This window comes from Xiphophorus maculatus, chromosome 4, assembly GCF_002775205.1.
Source record: "Xiphophorus maculatus strain JP 163 A chromosome 4, X_maculatus-5.0-male, whole genome shotgun sequence".
Taxonomy (NCBI): Eukaryota; Metazoa; Chordata; class Actinopteri; order Cyprinodontiformes; family Poeciliidae; genus Xiphophorus; species Xiphophorus maculatus.
In genome coordinates, this window is record NC_036446.1 from 32,523,017 (window position 1) to 32,550,374 (window position 27,358).

At 40.3% G+C, this 27,358-nt stretch overlaps 1 protein-coding gene and 1 long non-coding RNA gene across 5 annotated transcripts in view; one reads left to right on the top strand and one right to left on the bottom strand.

The window, feature by feature from the left end:
- LOC102230119 lies at positions 1–26,782 on the bottom strand. 4 transcript variants are annotated; one of them, XR_312735.2, is made up of 6 exons: positions 26,691–26,782; positions 26,288–26,348; positions 17,558–17,747; positions 17,394–17,466; positions 9,687–9,762; positions 1–3,287 (listed from the first exon to the last, which is right to left on the bottom strand). It is a non-coding gene; the product is annotated as an uncharacterized LOC102230119 (long non-coding RNA). The 4 variants fall into 4 exon arrangements; XR_002752632.1 differs by having other exon boundaries at positions 1–4,229; XR_002752633.1 differs by lacking the exon at positions 1–3,287 and adding an exon at positions 7,051–8,064.
- Positions 26,783–27,076: 294 nt separating this feature from the next.
- The window catches only part of tshz3 (teashirt zinc finger homeobox 3), a 46,209-nt gene continuing 45,927 nt past the window's right edge, over positions 27,077–27,358 (top strand). The window contains exon 1 of the mRNA XM_023332237.1: positions 27,077–27,162. The gene's annotated coding sequence lies outside the window, so the exon portion shown is untranslated. The remainder of the gene's footprint in view (positions 27,163–27,358) is intronic.

A 27,358-nucleotide genomic window follows, 5' to 3' on the forward strand; every position in this document is an offset into this window, starting at 1 on the left:
CAAAAATAAAGAAATAACATTTCATAAAGAAATCTGAAACTACAGGATCTATCTTACTAGTATTATAATACTAGTATTAGTATTGATTAGAACACCAATACTTGCTTGGTAATACTTACTTTGGCCTGATTTGCCCCCCTTACTAATAGCCATTAAAAGGCTTAGAGAGCCACTTGTGGCCCCGTAACTGCAGGTTCTGATGGTTAGCCTACAGACAGCAGTTAGTCTTCTCAAAGCAGCGCCTTGTTATTTTGACATTTGAAGGAAATTAGTTCCGTTGACTTTAGGTGAGTTAGAATGAATGGAGTTGAATGCATCCCAGCTTTTTCAGATTTTTATTTTGAAAACCCTCTGAGCCCCATGTCTCCTGCTTCTCCTACTTCACCACGGTGCACCGCTTGTGTTGGTCTTCTGGATAATACAGTGAAAAACAAACCACAATGAAATCTGTGCTGTGGCAAAATGTGTAAAAGGTCAAGGGGGATGAAAACTTTTTAAGGTTCTGTACTTTTACTGTCTTCCACAGTCGCATAAAAACCTCCATCTGCCACGACTCCACACGAGGTTTCCTCCGTTGGAGATAAACTCCATAGTATTCCAGGGAAAGATTGACAAGCAGATAGAGAACCAGTGTATCAAACGCAGCTGCGGCAACAGCACTGAAGTGCTCCACTTATTTCCCCTGAGTGTTTTACATTTATTTTTCCCTTTATATATTATTCAAGTTCAAATAATTAATTCAGGATATCAAATCAAGATGTAGGAAATCAATCAAAGAGGCTTTTTCAGCCTGCCTTTCATTAGAGAGAAGCCCCGGTTCTGGCCGAGCCCGCAGCGGAGCTGGCCGGGACTTCTATGGAGACAGCCTGAAACACTTACGTGGCATCCCGTCCGCCGGAGAAGATGACTGCTCCGCTTCTCACGACCATGTTGAACTACTTAGGCTGCATCCGATTGGGTGGTTGGAATTATTTTGTTTAGTGCTGATATAAAAATGAACCACATGGCAGGATGGGCTCTAATGGTTCAGTCTGATAATGACATTACTCTTTTTATTTATTTATTTTTTTCTGTTCCATCCTTTAGTTTTTTTTCCACTTCTGTTTTTCAGAAGAGATAATCAGATGTAATTTGCTACAGAAGATGCTAAAGGTTACTCTGAACCAGGAGCGTTCAAAGGCCATTTGTGGCCCTTAGGCTGACTTTTTGTGGCCCCCAACTGCAGTTGAAGAAAGCTGCAGATTTGACCCGTCCACCTGGGTGGTTGATGCATTTAGAGACTTTTTTTTTTTTTTAATCAGGGTAAAGGTTTTATTGACGTAAATTTCTTAAATGTAAAGTTTGTAAAGCACAACATAAAGTATTCATCTTTTTTACAATTAAATCTTTATAATAAGTAGAACCACGTCTATTTAGAGACTTTTACTGGAAAGCCAACTATTAATTAAACTCAGCTAAATATAGCAAACATTTTCAAAGGAAGTGTCCCAAATCCTGTTTTTAAAACTTATAATAAAATTCTTCAAATGGAGCCCAAAAGAATTTGAAAACAAGATGCCTCTCTTTTAATAAAACATATTGAATAATATCCGTTTCCTACAAATAACAAACCCCCCAAAAATCTGACTACTTTATTTACTTGATTTCATTTTTCTTTTCATTTTCTCGGCCCACCAACACTTTTGACTCGACAATTTTGGCCCACATGACAAAAAGCCTGGACACCCATTGTGTAAAAGATTCTTCAAAAGCACTTTCTACATTTCATTTCAAGTGATTAAAAAAAATAAAAAAATTACAGTCAATAAAAACTGAACGCAGCAAATTAAACAGTATTTTTCTGTCTGTGTCTAGACTCCCCGGCCCCTCCCTGTTCTGTTCCAGCTCACATATTTAAGAATCAAACACCCTGGTCAAAGTGACACAAAGGGTTAGCTTCATCTCATTCCCTTTTAGGCAGATCCTGAGGCACACACAATAATGTTGTGGTAAAAACGTCAGTCAGAGACCGGCGAGTGTGAGAGAGGACAGCGGCAGACAGGTAATGAGTCGACTGTGTGAGATTATAGGTGTGTGTGTGTGTGTGGAGTGTCGGTGGTTGGTGGGAAGTAATTTATTGAAGGAAATGTATCTATATTCTCACAGAGGCGCGGTGAAGCCGAGATCTCCATCGCGGTGATAATTTGCGGTTGTTAAAGTGACACACTGTTGGTCGGCTGTTGGAGGCGAGGAATGTGGGGGCCAGACCTGACAATTAGAGCTCCGTATATCACACTGGCTCTCAAAGGAGGGATGGCAGGGAGACGGGCAGTGGAGGTCAAACACACACTCACGCACACACACGCACTGAGGAACACACACATCGTAGGACAGCCATGCAACATGGCGAAGGTAGCTTAAATACGACACTTAAGGGACATACGGTGCTGCGCATGTACTCAGATGACCACACAGGTGAGTGGATGGAACAAGTTTATTTGATTTCCATCACATGTCCAAATATATATATATGTGTGTGTGTGTGCATGTGTGTGCATCGCACCCATCCGGGTCATAAAACATAATTCTGTCTGACACGACTTCAACATAATATGATGTAATTGGACAACAGAGGGACAAAAAAGCATTGTGCGCCCCATAATAAACAGTGCAGGTGAAAATCTATTTCCATTTCCTGTACAATCACACACACACTCCTACACATACACACATTTAATACACTCACTTTATTCTTTAATTGAGCCTTTTGGGGTGCGTCACCAGACAACCCAAGTAGAGACCAAAAAGAAGAAAAAAAACAGTCAATATGTGTCTGTGATATGGGCTTGAATAATTGTTATAATTAACGACCTGTGGGTATTAAACCGGCGCCTTCAGAGGCTCATTTTGCGACCGCATCTATCTGCTTTTGAGACCATCCTTCATATTCTCAAATCAGCATATTAAAAGATCCCAATTCGTCAGTTGGAAGACGTTTTCTCTGTGTGTTGGCGTGTGTGTGTTTGCTTGCCCCAGTGGACCGTGTCCAAGTTCCGCTCCTCTCTGGGAAACACACTACAGAGAACCCCAGCTCAGCCTCTGGAAGCCAGCGGTGACCTTTCGGCTCTTCTTCTGCGGCCGTAGTCATATTCCGTGTGTATTGTGTGTAGGAAGGGGTGTGAAAGTGTGTGTTTTTACCAGAAAGATGTAGGGGAAGAAATAAAGAGCACAAACCGGCGGCCGCAACACAACCATAGCAAACGCAGGCAGCCGTGCATATTCCGTGGCTCTTCTTTTTCTTTTATTTTCTGTAATTGAAAAATAATTCAGGCGACGTCAAGAGGAATCGATAAAGAATTAATGAAAAGGGAGAAGGAGTCATTAAAAGCAATAAAACGGGAGAGGTTATGATGAAGATGGCATCATGGAGAGACACAGAGGAGACGGGCGCAGCTAATGCTTCGCGGCTGAGTGTGGGACAGGAATAAGAAGCGGAGGCACAGATTAGTGTTTTTATGTAGTGATAATTTGCAGTGTGTTTTTTGCTGGGGAAGGAGATATGAGCTAAGTCGGACCTAAACACGTTTATTGATTTCCCTTCTTCAAAATGCTCCAGAACATGGAAAGACAAAGCTGACATTCTAGACCTTTTAAAATGTTTCTTCTTTTTTTTTTTATGAAACAAAACAAAATTCAACATTTTCCAATTTAACAAATATTTAAGGCCTTTGTTTTCACTTAAGTGCACATAAACATTTTTAATATTCTGTCCTGGAGCTAAATGATCATCCCCCTCTCCCGTTGTACAGTTTTACCAGCATGCTGAACATTACCGTCAATCATTTAAAAGTGTAATTATGTGACACTTCTCCAGTAAAATACCTGCAGTCTCTTAATAGGATCCGAGCCATCAAGATCCAACCTTAAGCTTCCTCCCGGCCCTACCACTCATCGGAGTGCCATAAAGCTGCCAGAGGAAACAATACTGCCTCTCGCCTCGCTGCTGAGGTTAATGGCAAATGGGGCTGTGGCTGCCGGTGATATTGTTGGATAAATGATTATTGATTAGGCAAAGGTTGAGCTAATCATTAGGCTTCATCCATTTTACAGACTCTCTCTATGACCTTTCTGCTCAGAGCCTCTTGGATCGCCACGATTTCTCTGCACGATGTTTTGATCGTAGACGGGCCGAGGGGGAGAAAGAAAAGTCTGGTAATACGGCACAAAATGGAGGGAAAGCATCTGATAACCTTGGATAAAAAGAGAGAGAGAGAGAAAGAAAAGTTATGGATTTATTATGTGATCAATGTTTGTAAAGCAAATACCTGCGCAAATCTAATTTTGGGAAAGCTTCTGCCGTTTAAAGAGAGTGTGTTTGCAGGCCGCTAAGAGAGGTTTTTCTTCTTTTTTTTGGCGGCTGGGAACTCCAAAGCGCCAGTTGTAAATTTACATTTTAAGAGTTCCAAGTTGAGTCTGTAAGATAATCTCTGGAGGGGGCTCAAGATTAGGGTGATGGCCAGGAGGCCCTCCAGTTTTATAGACTTGGATTTCATCATCAAAGAATCCTACCAGTGGAAAGACGGCGAAAGTTGGTCAGCAACTTTCAGAGAGGCTTGGTTGTTGTTGTTGCCAATAAAGATTTTTTCCACTGATTATTGAAGAGGGTGTAAAAATGTTTTGATAACATGTAACATTTTTATAGAATTGACCCTCATGTAATGTCATATGTTGTCTTTGTAGGGATGCCTGCCCCGCTTCCTTTCAGAAATACATTTCTTTGTTGCATGGAAATTATTTTCAATGTAAATCTGCCAAGAGTGTGAATAATTTCATGGCTTAACTTTGGTATATCAAACGTCTGACATTTTGGCATTTTGTGTTTTTTTTTCTCTGAATTATTTTATTAGAATCTTAGCTTGAACATAGTGTGCAGGTGTCCATAAATTACTTTAAGATTTTACAAGATAAACAGAAACAATAGAAGTCCTAAACAAATGTGGATGTTTTTTTCCACTACATAAGCAAATTAGAAAAATTATTTGACATAAAACCAAAATAAAATATTTTGTGAGATAGAGTTGAGAAACGACAACACAAAAATAAAATAAAATTTCATAAAGGAATCTGAAGCCTCCATCAGTCTTTGTATCGATACTAACAGTGATTTGGTATCAATTCACCAGTCTTCAGGAGACATGTAAATAATTAGATTTCTGACCTAAGATTCTATTTAAAAATCGCAATTGAAAAGTATTTAGAACATCAAACTACAGATTTTTTTTACAGTGAAGTACAGTAGGGAAAAAAAAGTGTTTTGTTTCCAGTTGCTGGCTTAGAAGTGAAATCTGTGCATGTGAAGCTTCCGCTCGGAAACCTTGACATGGTGACGAGGAAATACCTCACTCCTAACAGCTCTATTTATTGAAATGGAGCAAATATTCCTGGCAGCGGGACTTAACCAAACCCAGACCTGGAGCTCACATCTGCTCCCAATCACAGCAGAGCCTCTCTCTGTTCCTCCTCTGCTTCATTTATTCACAAAGCTGCGACTGGGAAACTGGCTGTTTATTTGAAGTGATACCTCTCTCCCCACTACTGGATGGCAGGATTAGTGCATTCAGGCCTTTGGTGTAGATATGCATTGTTTCGAGTTTTGCGGATTCAGTTATGTCCAAAGGTTTCAGGCAAGCCGCAGTTTCCTATTTTCCTTTTTTTCCCCCTCAGAGGTTTCTCAGAGACATTGATTAATAATTCTCCACATTGCAACTGACCGCGATGTATGTAAATATAAGGGAACTGGGCAAGAAAATAATTTATAAATGAGTTAGCAGCAATCTGTGGTGGATGAAAAGCTTTTGAAATAAATGAAATGATCCAGAAAGTAGAGAAATGACAACACAAAAATAAAATAAAATTTCATAAAGGAATCTGAAGCCTGCATCACTTTTAGTACCAATATTGGTAGTGACTTGGTATCGATCTGCCTACCTCAAGCAATCATAGAAATGATCAGATTTCTGACCTAGGGTTCTATTTATATGATACAGCATCATTTTTTTTGCTATATCATCTGCTGCATCACCATAATTGTTCAGTTTTTGGCTTGCCTTGTTGGTACTACTATCCTGTTTCTTGTGTTGTCATTGGAATTTTGCTGAGATTCAGTTAAAGAAATTGAGGATTTTTTTTTTTTTTCCCACAGATAAATATAATTGAAAGGTTCTTGAAGTGGATTATGTCCAGTCAGAAAACTGGTTCATCAAGCTAGGTGAATTATTCTAGCTCAAGAGTTAAGTGGCTCAGCAAAAACTAAGCAGAATTAATTATAAAGACATGCTTCTGAAAATCATATTATCCAAAGATTACAGTAATGAGAGAAAAATCTGAACCTTGTCAGACTATTGATATGCAAAGGTGCAAAAGAACTCTTAAATCAAACACTTCTGTCTATTTTAGTGTTCTGGTATTTTTGCGCTCAGTCACTGCTACTTGTAGTTAGAATTCAACTCGACATGGAAAACTTTGATATTTTGAGATTTTTTAAAATGGAGATTGCTGACAGCAGAAGCACTTATTTGACAGAATCTTCTGTATCGTGCATTTTTAGAAGTCCAGTACATTGTGCTTAAAATGTCATCTCACTGACATTAATTAAACCAACTTTATTAATGTCAAAATTATACACTTCTAAAATGAATGTCTCAGATCTTTTTATTTTATTTATAAATGTGGACAAAACCCACAATGATGACTGAAATACTATGAAACTGACAAAAGTCATAATAAATAAAAACGTTCTGAAAATTAACCAATAAAATTAGACATTATTTTTGAATTGTGGTTCAATATAATCACTGACTTAATCAATGACTTGAAAGAAATTTTAATTTCTGATGTAACCCCTTGAATTTGGGTCTCTGTCTCTTTAAAAACTCCCCCTCTTTCTGAAACTGCCTTCAAGAAATCATCACAACACGGCTCCTCTACTAACCCTTTAACATTTTTACCAGTGTTGCACTTAGCAGTAGCTCCTATAATGAGCTCAGCAGATGTGCAGTTCCACCAGGTGTTTGCTAATTACTGCTGACTAGTCTGGAGGAGCTGAGTGAGGGATTCGTAGGAAAGGGCTGCTCTGTGAGGTGGAAACTCTGAATGTTAGAAACTGCAGCCCAGAAGAGGAGCTGTGTGTAACCCATGTTAAAATCTGACATAAGTAGGAATAAATAGTTGGTTAAAAGTCTGTAGACAGAAAATAACGTCGCTGTTCCTGTAAGGAACCAGCGTTACAGACGCGGCGCCTGGGTGACGCTGCAGTGCACAGAGCTGAGGGAGAGAGCAGAGGAGGAATCAGAGGGAAAGAGCGGTGATTAATTAACAGGAAAAGTTAATATTATAGAAAAAGACAAACACAATTTACCTGGTCGGGAACTGACGGGGATTTTATGAGAACCAAGTTACATCGGTTTTGGTGAGTTTTGTGTTTATTTTTCTGCATTTTCATCGTGTTGTACTTTTTCTTTTGACGGAGCGCTAAAAACGTAGCTGATTACAAGGAAATGCTCCGTCATAAACTGTTATCCGGTTAATATATTGGGTTTATGAAGAAGAATTTATTTGTATAATTTGAGGATTTAAAAAGAGTTTTATTGTATTTGTGGCCTGTTACACAGGTCAGGTTTTTTGTCCGGTTGGAAGCTCGGTCTGAGAGAGGATTGGTCTGCCATGTTTGGCGTGCACATTCACAGACGGGATTCAAGATGGCGAGCCAGACCTAGACCTTCAATTCATCTTCTCCATCGCATCAGGGAGGGACTCTCCCGCGTGTGGTAATCCGCTGCTGGAGCGGTAGGAATATCAGGGACCAGTTCGAACTGAACTGAACAGAACTGAAAACTGATTGAATTATTATCTTTTTGGACTGAATCAAACTGAGACTTTTCATTGAACTGAGTACCTGGATTTACATTTAGACCTGAACTTGAATTTAAAGTGCCATACTTTGATTTTCATATGTTATGTCTCTGAATGTGATTTGCGTAATTGTGGTCCACTTTGATTTCATTGTGTTTGAAGGTATTTCCCTACCTGTAAAAGAAAGAAAAATGAGTTAACTCAGGAGAAAAATAGAAATCTTAAAATAGGTGCAACCTAGGAAAAAGAGACCGGTCTAATTAACTCAAATTAGTCTGATTAAAATAACCTAACTAAAGAGCAAAAAGAAAGAGATATACTGTTTTTAAATTTATTTTATTTTTTCCCTTTTCCTCCCCATTTATATTTACATCATTATTAAGAATCTGCAGGGTATTTTTGGTTTCATGTATTGTATTTTATATGTGTGTTTTGCATTCATAAATTGCCGGCCTTTTTCACTTAAAGCAGCGGTCTCTGGTGTTATTATTCTTGCTCCCCACTCCGTAGAGCCTAGAACTGGTCCAGTGGCGCAGTTAGTGGTGTGATACTGGTGCTACATGTGTCTCCAAGGTGGGGCTAGGTCTACTAAGGCATTTTGGACAGCTGGATGGTTGCCATGGAAATGAAGGGATTTCTCAAGCATGCATGAAAGAATCAAGGCAACACTCCAGGTATGATGAGGGAATAACATTATAACATGATGGCTCAAAAAAGTTGATTTTCCGTGGTGCTGCCCTTTTATATAGGCAAATTGACTGATTAGAAGCTTGAAGACACCTGTAGGGCCATTAGAGGACACATTTACTTTAACTTGTCCCTCCAGCCAAATTAACTTGCATTTTTTCTAAAGGTACGGTCCTTTGTGTTCAGGCCTGTTTCACTATTTATTTATTTTTTTTAATGGTTCTGTTGAACCACAATTCAAAAGCAACATCTGATATTCACAGAATAATGTTTTTCACTGTTAGTCTTTCTCAATAAAGTGTTGTCCATTTAACAACGTTTCTATGTTAAAATACCCTTTTAGTTGTTGTTGGTCATATGTAATCATTTTTTGTGAAAATGAAGTTGGGTTCCTCATTTGGAGTAAACCATAATTAAAAATATTAAATGAAAATAAAAAGATCTTGTGTAATAATTAGTATTTCAGTTTCCCATTTTAAAAGGCTTTAATCTTGTTCAGTCACATTCTAATCTACTGCAATTTCAATTTTCAAATGGAATATTTTCCATTTGTTTATTCTCTTTCCACTTCCCCTCTATTTTACCTCACAATGTTTCATTTAAATATTTCATTTGACTGTCTTGCAGCTCCCGCAGCTTGCTTTGTGTCACCTACATTTCAAGGCCCGACATTTAAATGGAGCACGGCAGTCACTTTTAAAGGCATGTGTGTGAGAAATCGAGACACTGAGAGAGAAAAGGACGGGGTCGGGAAGTCTGAGACGTCAGGTGGTGATGAGAACTGAAAAGGTGGAGAAGACAATGGAGTGATAACTAATGTACTTCCTGTGTACTTCCTCTCTGCCCCTGTCAAGTCCTCCTGTTCCCAACAGCACCTTCTCTCCCATCGCCTAAAAGATAAAGCCGATGTTTTCAATGTGTGTGAATCTGAGGTAATCTGATGTGAGATGCATGAAAGTTGGCCTCCACATGAATGTGAAGACAAAGTGATGGCTGACGTAGACTGTGAGAGAGAGACAGACCGGAGTGTTCAGTGGAAGCGGAGGAGTAAAGCTTTCACTTAACATGCAGATGTGTCGTGTCTGATCTGCTGAAAAGGTGAGCTGTACCCGTGTGTGTCTCAAACTTCGTCAGCATGTTGATTTCATCTCGTGTCCGATGAACAGCTTCAACAGCTTCATGAGGCTGAAAAACACAAGACAGGGAAAAAATAAGGCAGGAGACCAGGTTGGGAGCACACTCAGTCACTCAGTCGCATGAAAAACACGGCATCTTGTTGTAGTTTGGACTGTGGCTGGGAAAACATGGTGACAAACAACATTTGGCTTTTAACACATTTCGTCCCGCATTGTCATGTAGCTCCAACCCCAAAACGTGTACTGCCTCATGTCACAACACCGCAAACTACAGTGAAATACTTCTAGAGCTGTAAAATCACATCAAGCCTGCATCTGTATGTTCCTGCAGAGAGAATCGCCTCATTCCAAGTTTCTGTTGCTACGGCATGTTGATTAGCTGAACTTTGCACGATTTATGAATCAGTAAAAGAATTTTAAATTTAGTCTGTCATACAAAAGCCCACCATTGACGTCTAAAAATTGTGAACTTGGTTATGGCTTTGGCTTTTCCACATTTTGTCATGTTAATTCATTGTCCTAATTAATGTTAATTAATTGTCTGTGAGTTTTATGTGACAGACCGATGGAAATTGGCATGCCACTTTCTCCTAAATAAACTCCAAATGCATCCGATTACCTTCCATCCCTTGGCTGTGGTCAGCAGATATGTGAAGCAACAAGGTACAAGCAGCTGATATTAGCTTCTTCTGCGGGTCGTCTGATGTCCCCCTTATTCCTATTCACAGACTTTTACAAGTTTTTGTTCTGATTTTCCCCTTCTGATTATCTAAGTATCAGGATGGCTTTAAAATTACTTTTAGGAGATATTCCTGCTGTGTGTTAAGAGCAATCTGGTCTGCTCAGACTGACGTCAGGACCCATACAATCTGAAAATGGGGGGGGGGGGGGGCGGGGGGGGGGGGGGTATATTCAACATGTTAGATTGTTTTGGCTCGATATAACAGTGTTTGTGGTTTTGCCCGAGAACAAAAGAGACCGAAGCCCGTTGAATGTGACTTGCAGCCAAACAGAAAGAGAGGTGACAGAAACAAAGAGGGAAATTCAAAATACATAGAAGACAAAGCAACTGTCATGGTGGAACAGAAAGTCTGGTGGATGTTATTATATAGAGTTCCCCAGCTATCACCATGGCTTCTTCCATGTCAGCCATGTTTGTTCACTCTGAACTCATGTTTGGCCTCAAGAGGTTTTGCAATATTTCCCACCTGACATCTGAATGTTGTTGAGTGAATTCGGTTTGTGTATGGTGTACAACTCACGAAGTACAACTGTTACACCCACATTTTTTTACTGTCATCTATGTGGGTCTCTCAAGTTTCAAAAATCAGCCAACAATGTTAAAATATTGCCGCGTGAAGCTGGCATGACTTTCATCTAACTGATTCACCTGTGTAATTTAATCTCAGTATTAGTGAAGCTCCTCTGTGAACATTAGTGAACAAAGCATCACGAAGAGCAAGGAGCACAACCAGCAGGTCGGAAGGGTGTCATTATAAATCAACATCCCATTGTTTAAACATCTAATGAAAAGAGATGAACACAGACTTTTGGCCAACATAAGAATCACACCAAATTACGTTGACCTTTTACCCCTGCCATTGTAAAACAAGATGGTGGCAGTATGTTAGTCCAATGGATGGAATTGAATACAGGAGAATGTTCAGAAAACTTGCTGCTGTTGATGCAATGTGAGGTGGCTCACATGTCAAACTTTTCAACTGCTTTGACCAAAATGCTCTAAAGCCAGGCAGGCACCACATTCTGTACTGGTGGCTTTATCAAGTCCAGGTGACATTAAAGAACTTCACACCACATTAAGTCATTCATTCATTCACACCCCACTGGTGGCAAGCTACTGTCTGACAGAGGTGAGGCTGCCATGCACAGGCGCCACCTGTGGGTGAGGCAAGTGAAGATACAGCAACAGACACAGATTGAATGGAGATTGAACTGGCAACCCTCTGACTGCAGGACCTACTCATTCAAACTCCTACCACCATCGCTGCCATCATAGAAGATCATAAATCCATAACAGGTGAATTGTTTTCTGTTCCTCCACTCTTTAAAAGAATACAAAGACACCTGAAGGCATTTGTTTCTCTTTGCTGTTATTCTGGATGTGTACAGAACAATGATGCTACAACCACTGGGCTATGATTTATGTGTAACGCTACACCCCTAATTATAGCTACTGCAGTCTTCCAGGTTTTAGTACGGATGACTCTTGGCAAGTAGGTCAAGTCAGAACAACCATAGTAAACTACAACAAAATAAAACAAGAGTTATTAGACCCATAAAAATGTAATAGTAACACAGGAGGAAGGGCTCCTCTGTGAAATGACCTCATACAGCTGGTCCGTACAAATACTACTGTAATGTGCCCCTCTGTCTGTCTTCCTCTCATACATGCTAATATTTGGAGAAAACGTGTAGGAAGTCATGGGTTCCAGTTGCCTGGCTGCTCACTGACCCTCTGCATGTGTGTTTGACCTTTAAACTTTGCGCTTTGCCCCACAGGGGAATAGGTCCAGCTCCTCTGATGTAGCTCACACACAGATGTACACCCAATGCGCTAACCTTTGAGTGTGTGGATTTAGCTTTGCGGGTAGTCTTCGGTCCAGCTTGTGGTCAGGCTCAGTAAGAGATAGAGAGGATATATCACTGCCTCAGTCCCTAAAACCACAAGGATGGGTTACACACACACACACATCCACACACACTGAGACACTGAGCTCCTGATTCCTGAGCTTAGCACTTGATCCTCGCTCTGGGAGGTTGACACTTCAGAGAGAAAGCCTTTCCAAAGTCTTTCGGACTGCAAACACACACACGCACACACACACTATAAACCTCTGATGAAACACACAGCATCCCTGCAAGAGCCCCAAACGCTCGGAGGCCTGATGATGGTGATCTGCTGGTTAGCATCTGTTTACTGTCAGGCAAAGCACTTTGCATTTCTTTGACCATCCGTCACCTACAACTTAGATGAAACCTCACATCTCGGTGTTTGAGAAGCAGCAGACATATTGAAAAAATCATCTGTGTCGCCAAATGTCCTTAAGCCACGACTACTCACTTTTTGGAGAAGTGGAAAATCATTTGAGCGTATTGACCTCCTCTTCCTGCCTCCCTGGAGGAAGGGCGCCGCGCTGGCCGCTTTAGCCCCCACAGCGCAGCGCTAATTCAGACAGGCGTGAAGCAGACATGATTCTAACGTGGATGTCAACTCGCTGGACGTCTTTGCGAGGCTCAAGGGCAAGGAGCTGCCAGTGAGTATGGGGGTCTGGGGGAACTGTAGCTTCTGCATCTGCATTTAACACACTCTCCTATCTATTGTGTGGGCAGAGGTCTGGACAAGTCCATGGATACCGGCTCAGTGTGGTGTCGACATGAGTTCCTGCTAGGGTGTGTTGCTAAAAGAGCACCCCTACACACACACTGCTCTGATCATGAAACCCTTCTGTTTTCTCTGTGGGTTTTTTAACTTGCTTTATTGCATCATTGTACATTTGTCTGCATGGGAACTGCTAATTTGTTCTGTTTTCTAGTAATTATACAAAATGAAAATTCAGTTTTTTTTAAATTAGCAATATTTTGGCAAATGGTCTTTGGTCAAATTGATCCACTGAACTCCTCATTCAAGTATTTTTAATGTCTGAAGTATTAAAAATTATTCTTATTAGAATATTTACTCTTAAATACAATGGAGTATTACAGCCAGACTAAGATTTATTTTTTAAACTAAGACAAAAAAGTTATAATATTCTGACAATAAAATCATAATATTATGAAGTTTTTTCTTAGCCTTGTATTATTACTCTGTCAGAAATACTAATGTTAAGTAGGAATGTTCAAATTTACTGATTCTGATACTGATTCTTACTGTGATACAGTAAGATGCAGATAAAATCATAACGCATCATTTTTTAACTGTTTACATCACTGAAATATGATCTGCAACATTCCGAAAGGCTCTTCTTCAAGACCCATTGATAGGGAGCATAATCCATTATTTTGTCAGTGACAACACCTGGTGTTGTCACCAGTTCCCCTCCTGTCCCCTCCTGTCAATGCTTCAGGAGGGGAACTGCAGCAATTTAACCAAAGGAAAACAAGAAACAAACAAACAAATAGTGGAGAGGAGAAACCACTATTATTGTTGGGTTAATTTTAATTAAAAAAAAATCTTGTGTGATTTTGAAACTCAGACAATAAGATACAGTTGCACATTGACCTCAGTAAGCAACTATATACTGTATGTTTCACTCTACAAATAAATAAAGTTTGCTCATTAGCTATAACAGGAGCCTCTCAAAAGCCAGGCGTGGACATCATCTCACATGTCAAATATGACATTTTCTCTTTCCACTTTCTTTCTTTCTTACTATCAGGCCTCTCTTTCAGTTCTTCATATATCAACCTTATGTAGAGGGAGAAACAAAGAGGGTTGATAGTAAAATCATAAAGGAAACATCAGGTGCAGCTGAAGTGTCTTGGAGTAGGTGTGACAGAGAATCGGCTCATGTTTCCAATGCAGCCGTCAGAGAGGACTGTTAGCCTAATATTCAAAGTGTATCCTAATAAAGCAAATAAATGTATGTATGTACAGGTAAAAGCCAGTAAATTAGAATATTTTGAAAAACTTGATTTATTTCAGTAATTGCATTCAAAAGGTGTAACTTGTACATTATATTTATTCATTGCACACAGACTGATGCATTCAAATGTTTATTTCATTTAATTTTGATGATTTGAAGTGGCAACAAATGAAAATCCAAAATTCCGTGTGTCACAAAATTAGAATATTACTTAAGGCTAATACAAAAAAGGGATTTTTTAGAAATGTTGGCCAACTGAAAAGTATGAAAATGAAAAATATGAGCATGTACAATACTCAATACTTGGTTGGAGCTCCTTTTGCCTCAATTACTGCATTAATGCGGCGTGGCATGGAGTCGATGAGTTTCTGGCACTGCTCAGGTGTTATGAGAGCCCAGGTTGCTCTGATAGCGGCCTTCAACTCTTCTGCGTTTTTGGGTCTGGCATTCTGCATCTTCCTTTTCACAATACCCCACAGATTTTCTATGGGGCTAAGGTCAGGGGAGTTGGCTGGCCAATTTAGAACAGAAATACCATGGTCCGTAAACCAGGCACGGGTAGATTTTGCGCTGTGTGCAGGCGCCAAGTCCTGTTGGAACCTGAAATCTCCATCTCCATAGAGCAGGTCAGCAGCAGGAAGCATGAAGTGCTCTAAAACTTGCTGGTAGACGGCTGCGTTGACCCTGGATCTCAGGAAACAGAGTGGACCGACACCAGCAGATGACATGGCACCCCAAACCATCACTGATGGTGGAAACTTTACACTAGACTTCAGGCAACGTGGATCCTGTGCCTCTCCTGTCAGAAAACATGACTTTGGACCACTCAGCAGCAGTCCAGCTCTTTTTTTCCTTAGCCCAGGTGAGACGCTTTTCGCGCTGTTTCTTGGTCAACAGTGGCTTGACACGAGGTATGCGGCAGTTGAAACCCATGTCTTTCAAGCGTCTCTTGGTGGTGGATCTTGAAGCACTGACTCCAGCAGCTGTCCACTCCTTGTGAATCTCCCCCACATTTTTGAATGGGTTTTTTTTTCACAATCTTGACTAGGGCGCGGTGATCCCTATCACTTGTACACTTTTTCTGACCACAGTTTTTCCTTCCCTTTGCCTCTCTATTAATGTGTTTGGACACAGAGCTCTGAGAACAGCCAGCCTCTTCAGCAATAACCTTTTGTGTCTTTCCCTCCTTGTGCAATGTGTCGATGGTCGCCTTTTGGACAGCTGTCAAATCTGAAGTCTTCCCCATGTTTGTGTAGGCTTCAGAACTGGACTGAGAGACCATTTAAAGCCCTTTGCAGGTGTTTTGAGTTAATCAGCTGATTAGTTTGTGGCACCAGGTGTCTTCAAAATTTAACCCTTACACAATATTCTAATTTTGTGACACATGGAATTTTGGATTTTCATTTGTTGCCACTTCAAATCATCAAAATTAAATGAAATAAACATTTGAATGCATCAGTCTGTGTGCAATGAATAAATATGATGTACAAGTTACACCTTTTGAATGCAATTACTGAAATAAATCAAGTTTTTCAAAATATTCTAATTTACTGGCTTTTACCTGTATAAATCTGTTACTGGGAAAGCTTTTGATGGTGAGCAAAATTGATAAGTCTGAAGAAATAACATTTTGTCAGACTTGAAGCAGGGATGGAGTCAGTACCAGACCTTCTGAGACCAATAACCAAGACAAAGGTTGAGGCAGAATGTTCAAGACAATATTTTGTGGTGCTTTTTGTACACCACAAAATAAAGTAATACTTATTTCATTAAATTCAACCATATGTTGATACACATTCTCTAAACAGAATTAATGTTCTTACATTGCACAATAATTGCAAGATAAGCAAAACAAATAGTGACAGATTAGGCTAATGAACATTTGTCAAATTAAAAAAAAAATACATATTTTATATGATCTGACTAAAAACAATTCATCAGAGTATCAGTTATTACATCTCTGCTTATTTTTCCTTGTGTTGCTGTAGATGTCTTGTAAAACTGGATGTGCCTTGCTCACTTTACATATCGCTAACCCCAGTGGTGAATTCACAGGTTTCTCTGCATTTTTTCTTTCCTCTTTTCTTTCTTCAGTTCTTTTGTGATTTTGTAAAGCGAATTTAACAATTGTCTGCGGTTAGACTGCAGGTGTTAGCTCAGCAAAAGCTAGATCACATTGCATGTGAGCACACAGACATGCTGTTTTAAAAGGACCAAATGGTGTAAACTTTCACGTGCAACATGATTTTGCAGTCATTAGCAATAATAACACTGTATTTTTTTCTGATATGGTGGGATGCAGCTGTGCTTTTATTTCACATACAGCTTGTTGTGCTTCGGCAAGTGAATATAAAAGGGACTTATGTTTTCATAATTTGGACAAAAATTATAGAGCCACTAGCCCTCCATCCCTGGCTTAAAGTGTGTATGGTATGATTTAAAATGTTTGTTTTACTCCATTATGTCTGCATCAACTCACACCCATGTAGGTATATGCGAAAATAAGCTGAATAAAGAAAAGGTGGAGACATTTCAAAATGAGGCTTATGAGTAACATTGCTACACACGAAGCTTGTGAAGCTGAGTACTGAAGAACTAGTACCATGTTTCAGCTAATTCCATTAGAAAAAGGCTCTTTTTCTGGTGATAGATTATATTCTTAACACTTGGGCACCTACAGGCACACTTCGCTAATCTGCAGGTGACAACCACCCCATGAGACCAGCCTGACATTGGCACCATGCCACAACCATAGCTTATACTCAACATGGATGAATGGATCAATGGATGGATGAATGCTTAATAGCTGTATCTGAGTGTTAAAAAATAAGCGAAGGAAGCGGTAGAATATCTATGATAGATATGCAAGATTTGGGTTGGTGGTATGCTCTTCTTTGATGGATTCTCAAACCAAATCTGATGTCAGCTATAAAGAAACCATATCCACTACTTATCACAGCACCATGTTGCCTCAGCCTAACTAATTTGATCTAAAGCGCTGACAGAAACAACTGAATGAATTAATTCATTTTTGCCATGCACAGACTTGTTTGCTGTTAGATGTTTGATCTCTCACCTTCTTCCTCTTCAGGATGTGATTAGTTTTCACCAGCCCTCGTTAAGGAGCAGTAGTTAGAGGAGTGGGTTTCCTGAGACAGACACCAGATGGTAAACTTACTACTCATGGTAACTGCTGAGTTCTTCAGCAGTTGTTTGAAGAGAAATATTTGTCACACTCACGCCTTGGTTATGTTCCTTCCTTGCAGACCAGACTGTTCTTCTCCGTAGGATTTTCTTCGAGTTTGCTGCAATGCTGACTCTCCCTTTCAGTGGTGGAACAGTAATGTCTCCTTGTTGCTCCTTTAGAAAGAGCACCTATCAGTGGCTCATCCAGCACTCGACCACCTCTCCGCCCTTCGACGTTCGAACTCTGTCAGTGGAGAAACAGCAGAACAAACCCATTCAACAGCAAACCACAATCAGCCAACCTCAACATCTGTGGATGCATTTACCGCCCCTCCTGGATCATCTTCATCTTCTCTAACTGTAAGAACATCCTAGACTCCTTCTTCTGCCAAGAACTAGTTCAGTGTGCACTTGCAGTCACTAACAACCTACAGCGCGGATCCAGACCACACTCTGTAGAAAATCATCTCGAGAATCAATTTCTCTGTTCAATTAACTTCTACCTGCATTCGTAATTGTTGCCTGCTATGGAGTCAAACCATTCAAACATGACACAATTGACTTGTAGATATGTTATGCTTAAATTATACTAAATACTATGAAGGTAAAGTTAAAATAATAATCTCAGGCTTAGCACATTCATTATCAAAGTTTGAACTGATAGTGCCATTTTTAAAGCACAATCTAGAAACTGTTACCTTCAGTTTTGTAAAAATGTTATATGTATCAAATTTGACTTAACCATTGTGACTTCATAATTTAATGCCGTAAAGCTGCAGCTCTGAGGAGGAGCTAGGTCACAAAGGCTCCCCTCTGTCTGTTATTCTTAGAATTTAGTCCTGAATGAGAACATTATGCAATCAAATACAACAGTTCCTCTTGGTTGGACCTAAAGCATAATTTCAGACATCATTAGGGTCCATCAATAACTAAGAATGATACATACCAAGCATAACGTCTTTATTTGGGACTAGTGCATTTTTTATATAGAAATTATTTCAACACATCTGACATTTGTAACAAATTTTATATACCTCAGATTGGTTATAAGTATTGGTTATGCCAATGTGTTGGCATAAATAAAAGCAATCAATTCAAAAGCAATCATGTCTCAGGAAACCATTAGGACTTAATTAGCTGGTTAGGGTGTGACACCATGAGTTTTCCAATATTTTATTTTGTCACAGTATTTTAATTTCTTCTAATGAACCTTTTTTCTCACTGTTTTATTTCTGATGAGAAATCCACGTTACCTGTGAGGTCTATATCTTTACAGGTTGTGATGTATTTGGTGATAATTGTCAACAGTTTGTTGGATATGTTAATATTGTTGCTGCTGTTTGTTTTCATCTGGCTTTCTCTAGTCCAAAATAATTATTTAATTTCTCTCATAAATCTAGGGAAATTATATATATATATTATATATATATGTGGGGGGGTGCATGTGTTTGTGTGTCAGTAGCTCTGGTGGTCTCTGAACTTGACTTTACCACTGTTTTCCGATAGTGTAACCAATGAAGTGCAGTAATGGAGTGTAGTGGCCTGAAGTGTAGCTATGAAGTCTTCTCTAATGACTCTAGCACATGTGCGTCTGGCTTTAAGCCCTCTCCTTAACGTCACTGGACACTGTATACTTTGTGCCTGAATGGGTGTGTGTGCGTGTGCGTGTGCATGTGGGGGTGTATGTGCCAGGACGGCAAAGCTTAGGGCACTCCAGTGATCTCATCTGCCCTTAAAAGTGCTCCCCCTCTGGCTGTGAAAGGGTGTGTATTTTTACACACACACACACACACACGCGTCTTTCTGTCTTCACAAGGACTTTGCACTGACTTCCATTTGTTTTTCATTAATTTCTAGAGCCCAACTCAAACCCTAACCTTAAACCTAACCATTACCAGTGTATGGCTAAGCCTAATCTAAGCTTCATTCATACTTTAGTTCTAAATCTAACCCCAAACCCAAAAACAGAACTTCTTCTTCTGGCGCTTCGAGCCCCAGATGAACCAGTCGGTCCCCACAAGATGGTATTTGTTGGACGTATTGGACTTATGATGTATCAAATACAAGACCACATGCACACACACACCCACACACACACACCTCTAGGATGTATGTGTTCTGGATGTTGAATCTAAAGGAAGTCGCCAGGCGACTTTACAGACGTAATGCGTTTCCCCTCCTCATTACAGAAGCTTCCGTTTTCCCTCATTTTTTTCATTCTTTTTTTTTTACTAAATCATTTTAGTTTCAGGTACAGATGTTGCAGCTCCACGTTGGGTCTGTGTGTTGGGGTGTGTAGGGGTGTGCGCGTGTGTATGTGTGGTAAACAGGCTGCTTTGCTCTGTGGAAGAAGGAATTTCCCCCAGCAGTCCCCATCAGTAATAGTGCCTGTAATGAGCTGCAGCTGTCAGCGTGGCTTCCTCACACACACATTCACATAAAAAAGCACACACACACGCGCTCGCACGCATACACACTTGCTGCAAGGAGGAAGCAGTGAGTCACCCAGCAGTGTGCCGTCATACTGTACGCCGGTAAACAGGGCAGCTCATCAGACTGCTCATCAGACGTGAGATCTAAAAAAAAAGTCTCCACTGCTTAAAAGATCTGTCTGCAAATTTACTTTGTAGTTTGTGGTTTTATGTTGTTTTACAGCTTGGAAGCTTGCAGAGCAACGTTTGCGATACTGTCGGTGTTTGCTTATTTCTTTGTTGCCCTCAGAAATCCCTTTTACTTTTCTTTTTTTTTTACAGTTGAAAGAGGCCCAGTTTGTATTTTACTGAATGCTAATTCTCTGTTCTTGGTGGTGCAGATGCTCTGGGCGCAGAGAGCAAGCTTGAACTGATTATGTGCTGCAGGATGTCTGAAACACGCATCTCTTTTGTTTGGATCTGGAGCATCCGACTGTAAAATCAGGTTAAATATGAGACACTTTCACATGCTCCGTGTCTGGTATTGGTGTTGGTGTGTCACGGCCTCATGGAATAATGTCATAAGTTATAAACCACTATGTCTGAGTGCATTTGATCCGACTTAAGGCCGCTAAGAAAGGACATGGAAAAAATATAGATCTGAAAATTTCTCTTTTCCTTACTTTTCTTTATCTAGAATGTGTCCAATTTTTAACATGTTTTGTCTTTGCGCATATTCACAGATATAAAATTATTTCTAATTTCAAATTTACTTTACATGTAAACAAAGGCAGCATTATGTAAAAAACACAAAAGACAAATTTAATGGCTTTATGGGAAACAGCAGTTTGGTGGTTCCTGCACAAATCACATCCGGGCTGAGCCCTCAACTTCGGCCGTCCACCCAACCAATCAAACTGCAGGAACTCATCTGAGACTGCAGTCTGAGATCAAATGCAATGTAGTACAAGACAAAGCAAGGAAACTAGTCCCCATTTTCTCATCCCTGTTGACTGAACATGCATTAAAGCAATAGAAAACTTGTTGGATTAGCTATATGTTCTTGCTTTTCATCTATTACTTGCACTTGCCTCTCTAATGTTGCCCGGGACACGACAAAATGAAGAGCCCACTGCACTGAACTCCACTGAAAACCTCATGGTTATTCCACCAAATATTGATTACTGAACTATTCCTGAGTAAAAACATTAGTATTGTCGTTTCTAAATGAATATCAACTTGTTTTCTTTATATTATTTGAGGTCTAGAAGCACTGCATGTTTTTCATTATTTTGACCATCTTTCATTTTCTGCAAATAAATGCTAAATGTTTGCTTGGAATTTCAGAGACATCTTGTCAGTAGTTCATAAAATAACAATGCTCATTTTACTCAGACATATACCTATAAAGAGTAAAATCAGAGAAACTGATACATATAAGTGGTCTATTATTTTCATATATTCAGTATATACTGTATATACAGTACAGACCAAAGGTTTGGACACACTTTCTCATTGAATTCAATGAGAAAGTGTGTCCAAACTTTTGGTTTGTACTATATATATATATATATATATATATGGTCAGTGCCCTCTCTGGCGCCACTGCTATGTCATACTGCTTTCTATTTGATGCTCATGTCCCCTTGATGTAATACCCTCTATCTATTTGATGCCAAAAACAAAACAAACTACAGAAGCTCCATGCACTATGAACTATGAACCAGTTTCCTCTTGCTTATTTGCGTGTGTGGTTCATTTGGGAGTGGGCTCCTCAGTGCTTTGCACTCTGGAAGAAAATATTGCTGCACACCTCTGGCAGCTACTGATGCTGAAGCTAGTGCCTGATACGTAATCTGAGCTAATGCTTTGCTGCTAAATTAAAGACCTGTCTCTGTTTCTTAACGAGTCTGGACTGGTAATACCCATCTGGATGTAATCTGTGCTTTACAAAGATTCTTAAAACATAAATTGAGATTCATTGAACTTTTATTCTATTTGTGAAAACACTCAGAAAAAAAACTGTTTTTGTGGTTTTCTTAGTATGGAAAATACATGAATGCTCAGCAGCTAAAAATAAATTGTGCACCACCTTTCTACTGTGATTGTAAAATGCTTTAAAAAAAACAAACATTTATTATGAGCTTAACTGACAGTCAGTTTGCGATTCAGATCCCACTCAAACTTGGGCCAGCTCTGCTCAGTTTTAACAATCACACATATATATATAAAGCAAAATCAGAATAGAATAGCTAAGCAACATTTTCAGGTTACAGTTTGCTCAACTAATTCAACTTTCTTTCTTCTGAAATTAAACATGATCCCCAATACTGTGCAAAACAAAGAAAATGGAGCATTTACATAAACTTCCTTCTGTTCTCCCTGGTGGCTGCTGTTTTGCCTTGGTGACCTCTGCCAATTTTTATCTCATTTCAGTCCAACTTTGTAGATCAGACCTTAATTTTGAAGGCCGGATCACAGGACAGTGATGAATAGGCTGCATCAAGGAGGGCTTAAATTACCCCTCTCCCTGGTGGCAACACTGACCACAAGGAAAGGTGTGTGTGTGTGTGCGAGTGTGTGTGTCGTGACCTACTAAGAGCAGACAGAGGGAGAAAGAGGGCTGGTCAGCACTTGCCCTCTCAACCCTGCTTGCTCCGCTGCAGAGGGAGGAAGGAGAGAGAGAGAGAGAGAGAGAGAGGGAGGCGCACCGGATCTCTTCTCCCTCGCATCGTCTGCTTTTTGCTGCAAGTCTGTAACTTTTGAGGTTATTTGAGGAGAGTCAGACCCCAAAACGGCAGCTTATTTTTTATTTGTTCTCCTCCCTTCTTTCAACGTTTTAATTCAAATAGTTGCTCTGGAAGGTACCAAGTTTTTAAGTGTTTCTACAGAGTAGAAATTGGAATAAAGGAAAAGGCTGCGTAGAACTTCTAAAGGCCAAACCTGGAACTGAAGGCGTTTAATCTCTCTCACACGTTTCAGTCTTCTCTCATTTGATATGTTTGAGGAGCAGAGAAACAGCTCAAAAGTCTAGTTTAAACTGTTCCAATGTCATACTTTTAGTCAAGTACTGAAAAAATATTTCTCAGTTGAAGTGGTTTATCAAAACAGCCACTGGAATACAAAGTTTGATTCCAAATTCATTCCCTTTTGTATGATATTTTTTCAGTTCTTCTTAACAAGCAAAACTAAAAGAGTAATTATTTAAAAAGTGACAAGAATAATGCATTATTCTATTTAAAAAAAATCTATGCACATGATATATAAAAGTCTGACATATTTAAGATCATTTGCAGTTGATCTGAATCTTTCAACTGTCTGAAAGTCAAATGAGTAAATCTGCTGTTTTGGAGCAGCTGTATAAAATGTAACAAGCTTTCTGCTATAATATGGACAACACATTATAATAAAAAATCTAAAAGCATTTTAAATACATTTAGGTAGATTTACAAGCTGCTGAAAGGAGGGTCCCGTCCACACAAATAAAGGAGTTAGGGGGATTCTGGAGAAATTCTGACCTTAAGGTCTTTCATGTAAATAAATCTTTACTTTTACTGCAAATACGTGAAAATGAAAGTTTCCGATAAAATAAAAACATAAACCCTGCTGAAATAAAACGTTGCCAAATCCAAAGTTGATTCCAAACCACTCTTCTCCTGTTCTGTTTCCTGAACAGATTTTTGAGTTTTCATTTCTGTCGCCTCTCCGCGTCTAGGAGATTGTTTTGTTGCGTTATGAACGATGAAAAAAAGAAGAAAAACAAAAGTTTTGGAAAATTCAAATATTGTGTTTTATAAAATAAAACTGCGGCGACATTGACACATAGACACCTTAGAACCACATCTGCGCGCATCGGGCATTTTTTACGCTCTGTCTCGACGCGCGTCCGTGGAGAGCCATTTGGGGCACCTACTGCGCGCGAGACAGGAATCCGTGGGCTTCCGATTCTTTCCCTGCAGCCTCCTCTGAACACACACGCACACACACCAGGGCGAGTGAGTGCAAACACCACTGAGGTTTCGGTTAGGGGGAGCGGGGAGGGGGGGGGGGGGCACTAAAAGTTTGCGCGCTTGAAGCTCCGTTTTGTTCGTTAGTTGCGGATGGAATCAGAGATCAAATGAATTACATGCGCGTGGCTCAAACACGCGCTCGCGCGCATACATATGTCTCTTTCTGTTTTGATCTTTTTGCAGGCTTGTTTTGCAGCACGTGCCGTGAGGAAAATCTGCTCACTTAGCGACGTTCAGAGAATATTAGATTAAAAATATAAATAATAATAATTTTAAAAAATCAAAAGTTTTTTGGAGGACATTGGAGATTCACAGCGACACTTTACGCACAGGCCTCCTGGAATCATTACTCGCTCTGCGGCGCAGGAGTTTCCTCAGAGCGCATAACAAGCAGACACCCGTTAAATGGTTACAGTTTGTGCTGCTCGCATTTATTACAAATAACCATAAAATAAAAGAGAGAGAGGGAGAGAAAGAAAGCAGCACCAAATCCTGCAGTGAAACTCCTAGGGCTGGGCTTCTTTGAAATAGTTTCACCTCGAATCTGAGGAGCGGGAGGGGAGGAATAGTACAATTCAGCTTATTTGGCAGCAATAAAGGTAATCCCGGTCAGGACGGTGATACTGAGGATGACTGGTGGAGGAAAAGTTGCAATAAGAGCTGGAATCACAGCTGAAGAGTTCACGTTGGATCCGGGCGCGCGCAAGACATCAGAGTCTGTTCGGGAAGTTTTTTTTTATGAGGCGGTCCAGTTGCCTTTCCTCTGTGGAATACATCCTTACGGCGCTTGTTGGGCTTCACAGGTCAACTGCGTGCTTTAAGTAGGCCCATTTCCAGGTAACGTCCCCACGACTCACACAAACTGCTGCCTTAATAGCTTAAGTTTAAATATATATTTTTATATCCTTATTTCTAATATAATCAAAATAACTGAAGCGAGAACGAACAGACAGTTAAGGATAACTTCTCCAAATACCTCAACTGCCAAAACGCCTTTTTATGACTATTTGGCTTTTCTTAATTTTCCCCCTCACAGATATGTTGAACATGACTTCTAAGCTGATTTTTCCTGTCCAAAGTTGACCAAGAGAACATTTCAGACACAATTTAACGTTGTTTTCGACGAAAGACGGATTTAGACACATTTTCTACAGCTGTTCAACAAAAAGTTTGACTTGAGCGAAGCATCTTTACATTTCCTCTACACCGCTGTGGCTTCAGAAGTTCTAGCATACTGGTTTTGACAATACGTTTTTATTTTTCTTCTTCTTTGTTTTTATTTACTTTTTTTGGCGACCTGTGGAGAGAAACCCCAAATATGGAGTCGATTCTACCAATTCCACTGTCAAGAAATGCGAGGTGATTATTTGGGATGTTCCTGTCCCCCCGCCCCCCCCTCTCCCCCCCTGTGGTCAGCTCTTCACGTTCCCAACAAGCAAAACACACTCAGGCAATTACAATAAATCTCTCCAAACGTCTCACATAAAAGATCAAATAAACAAAACAACATGTTTTAAAATGCCTGCTTGACATATTTAACTCTGTCACCGTTTTGGGGAGTTGAACAAATATTTCACAACTACTTTTTTTGTATTAACTGGGAATAAATCTTGTTCATTTTTGAATCATTTAAAATCTTTTAAAGCGCAGCAAGACAATTTTGGGAGGATAGTTGGTGAAAAAGAGCAGTTTCTATGCGCCTGAACACCATTTTTTTTGGTCATTCCTTCCTCTTATTTTGACATTATTGAAATAACTTTAATAAATTATTAATGATGCCTCGTCGTTTGTTGTTTTCATCCTGCTTTTAGTTGTGCAAAATGATTCAAACGATCATCTCACATCATAAACACAAAGCGGACTCGGGCTGAAGGAGCGGATGAGAGCGCGTGCGAGGTGTCCATGAATGGCACGTTATCCTCTGGGAGGGGTACTTTAGTACCTTGTGTGTGTGCATGTGGGGGTGTGCGTGCGTGTGTGTGTGTGTTTCCCTCTCTCTCTGTGTGTGTGTGACACTGATGGATGCACCAATGGAAAGACGGACAGATGCTTGGGCGGATCTAACGGCAGGCGGCGGCGGAGCGGCGCGCACAGTCGCGGAGAGATCGCGAGCGGAAACAACGTCGTTCTGCGGACGGAGGCTGACGATCGCAGCGGAGGGACTGCTTCGGTTTGATGCGCGCAAATTGGAGGATTTTACGAAAAGCGCTTTTTCTTTTCTTTCCTTCTATTGACCAAAAAGTGAGAAGGTGCAGCAGCACATCTGACTCAGAGGAAGACGGGAAGAGAAGAGGGTGAGGGCCAAAAAAGAGTGAAGGAGTGAGGAGGGGGGGGGGAGACAGCCTCTGGCAACTCACCCTTACCTTCCTTGATCTTCTGTTTTCTCCACAAAAACCTTACATCCACTGATCCGGAGACCGCCGCCTAAAAACACAGGAGAAGATTTCTGCCTCACTCCAAAAAGAAAAAAAAAACTTCCTCAATAAGAAAATAAAAAAAGCACTCAACTGTATAAAACTGAACTGACAAAAGTTTTGAACTTTTTTGTAAATATCTATAATGACAAATGAAAAAGGAAGTAAGTTTACTAAGTTCCACTTAAGTCGGAAAAGGTTTTGCGCCTTTTGAGAGCTCAGCGCGCTGCTGCGGGAGACGCGTCTGATTCTGATCTAAACAGCTCATCTCTAAGTAGAGGAAGAAGGGGGGAAAAAAGCAGAGACGGAGAGAAAATTAAAGAAAAGAAAGAAAAGGAAAGGAAATCATCACCAGCAGCCGGGGAAGTGCCTGACAGCGCGGCGCCGGCGCTCGGCTGATCCGTGCGCTGCCTGGAAGCAGGCTGGTCCTCCTCCGCCGCCGCCTCCTCCTCATGTACATTATTACAAACAAGGGAGACCCAATCAAGCGCGTATCTCATCGATTCGCGCACTCACGCACGCGCGCGCGCGCACAGACAGACACGCGTTGTTGTGAAGGGCGCGCGCGCCCATGCTGACTGAATGACTTGCCCCTCGGCAGATGTTTCAAAGAGCTTTCGGACAAAATCGCGGAGCTGCCGCCACCGCCACCTCCTCTGTCCTCTGAAACAGGAAAAAAAAAAAAAGCTTCACGTGGCTCCTTTTATTATTATTATTTTTTCTGAATGAATGGATGTGTACGAGCTGCTCTCATGTTCCAGCTGTTGACTCTGACTGTACCTGAGGAAACCTATGGACGGTGAATCAGAGGATCAACCTGTGAAGTAAGTGTGGATCTCCGTTATCTTTTCTTTAAAAAAAAAAAAAGAAAATAAAAAGATTTATTTAACCTTTATTTCCCCAATGAGATTAAAAATGTCTTCTTCAACAGAATCCCGGCTCAGGTTGCTCAGCCGTCGGTGTGTTTTTGGTGAATAAAACTGTATTATTGTGTCCGGTGTGAATGTCCGAGGAAGGGAG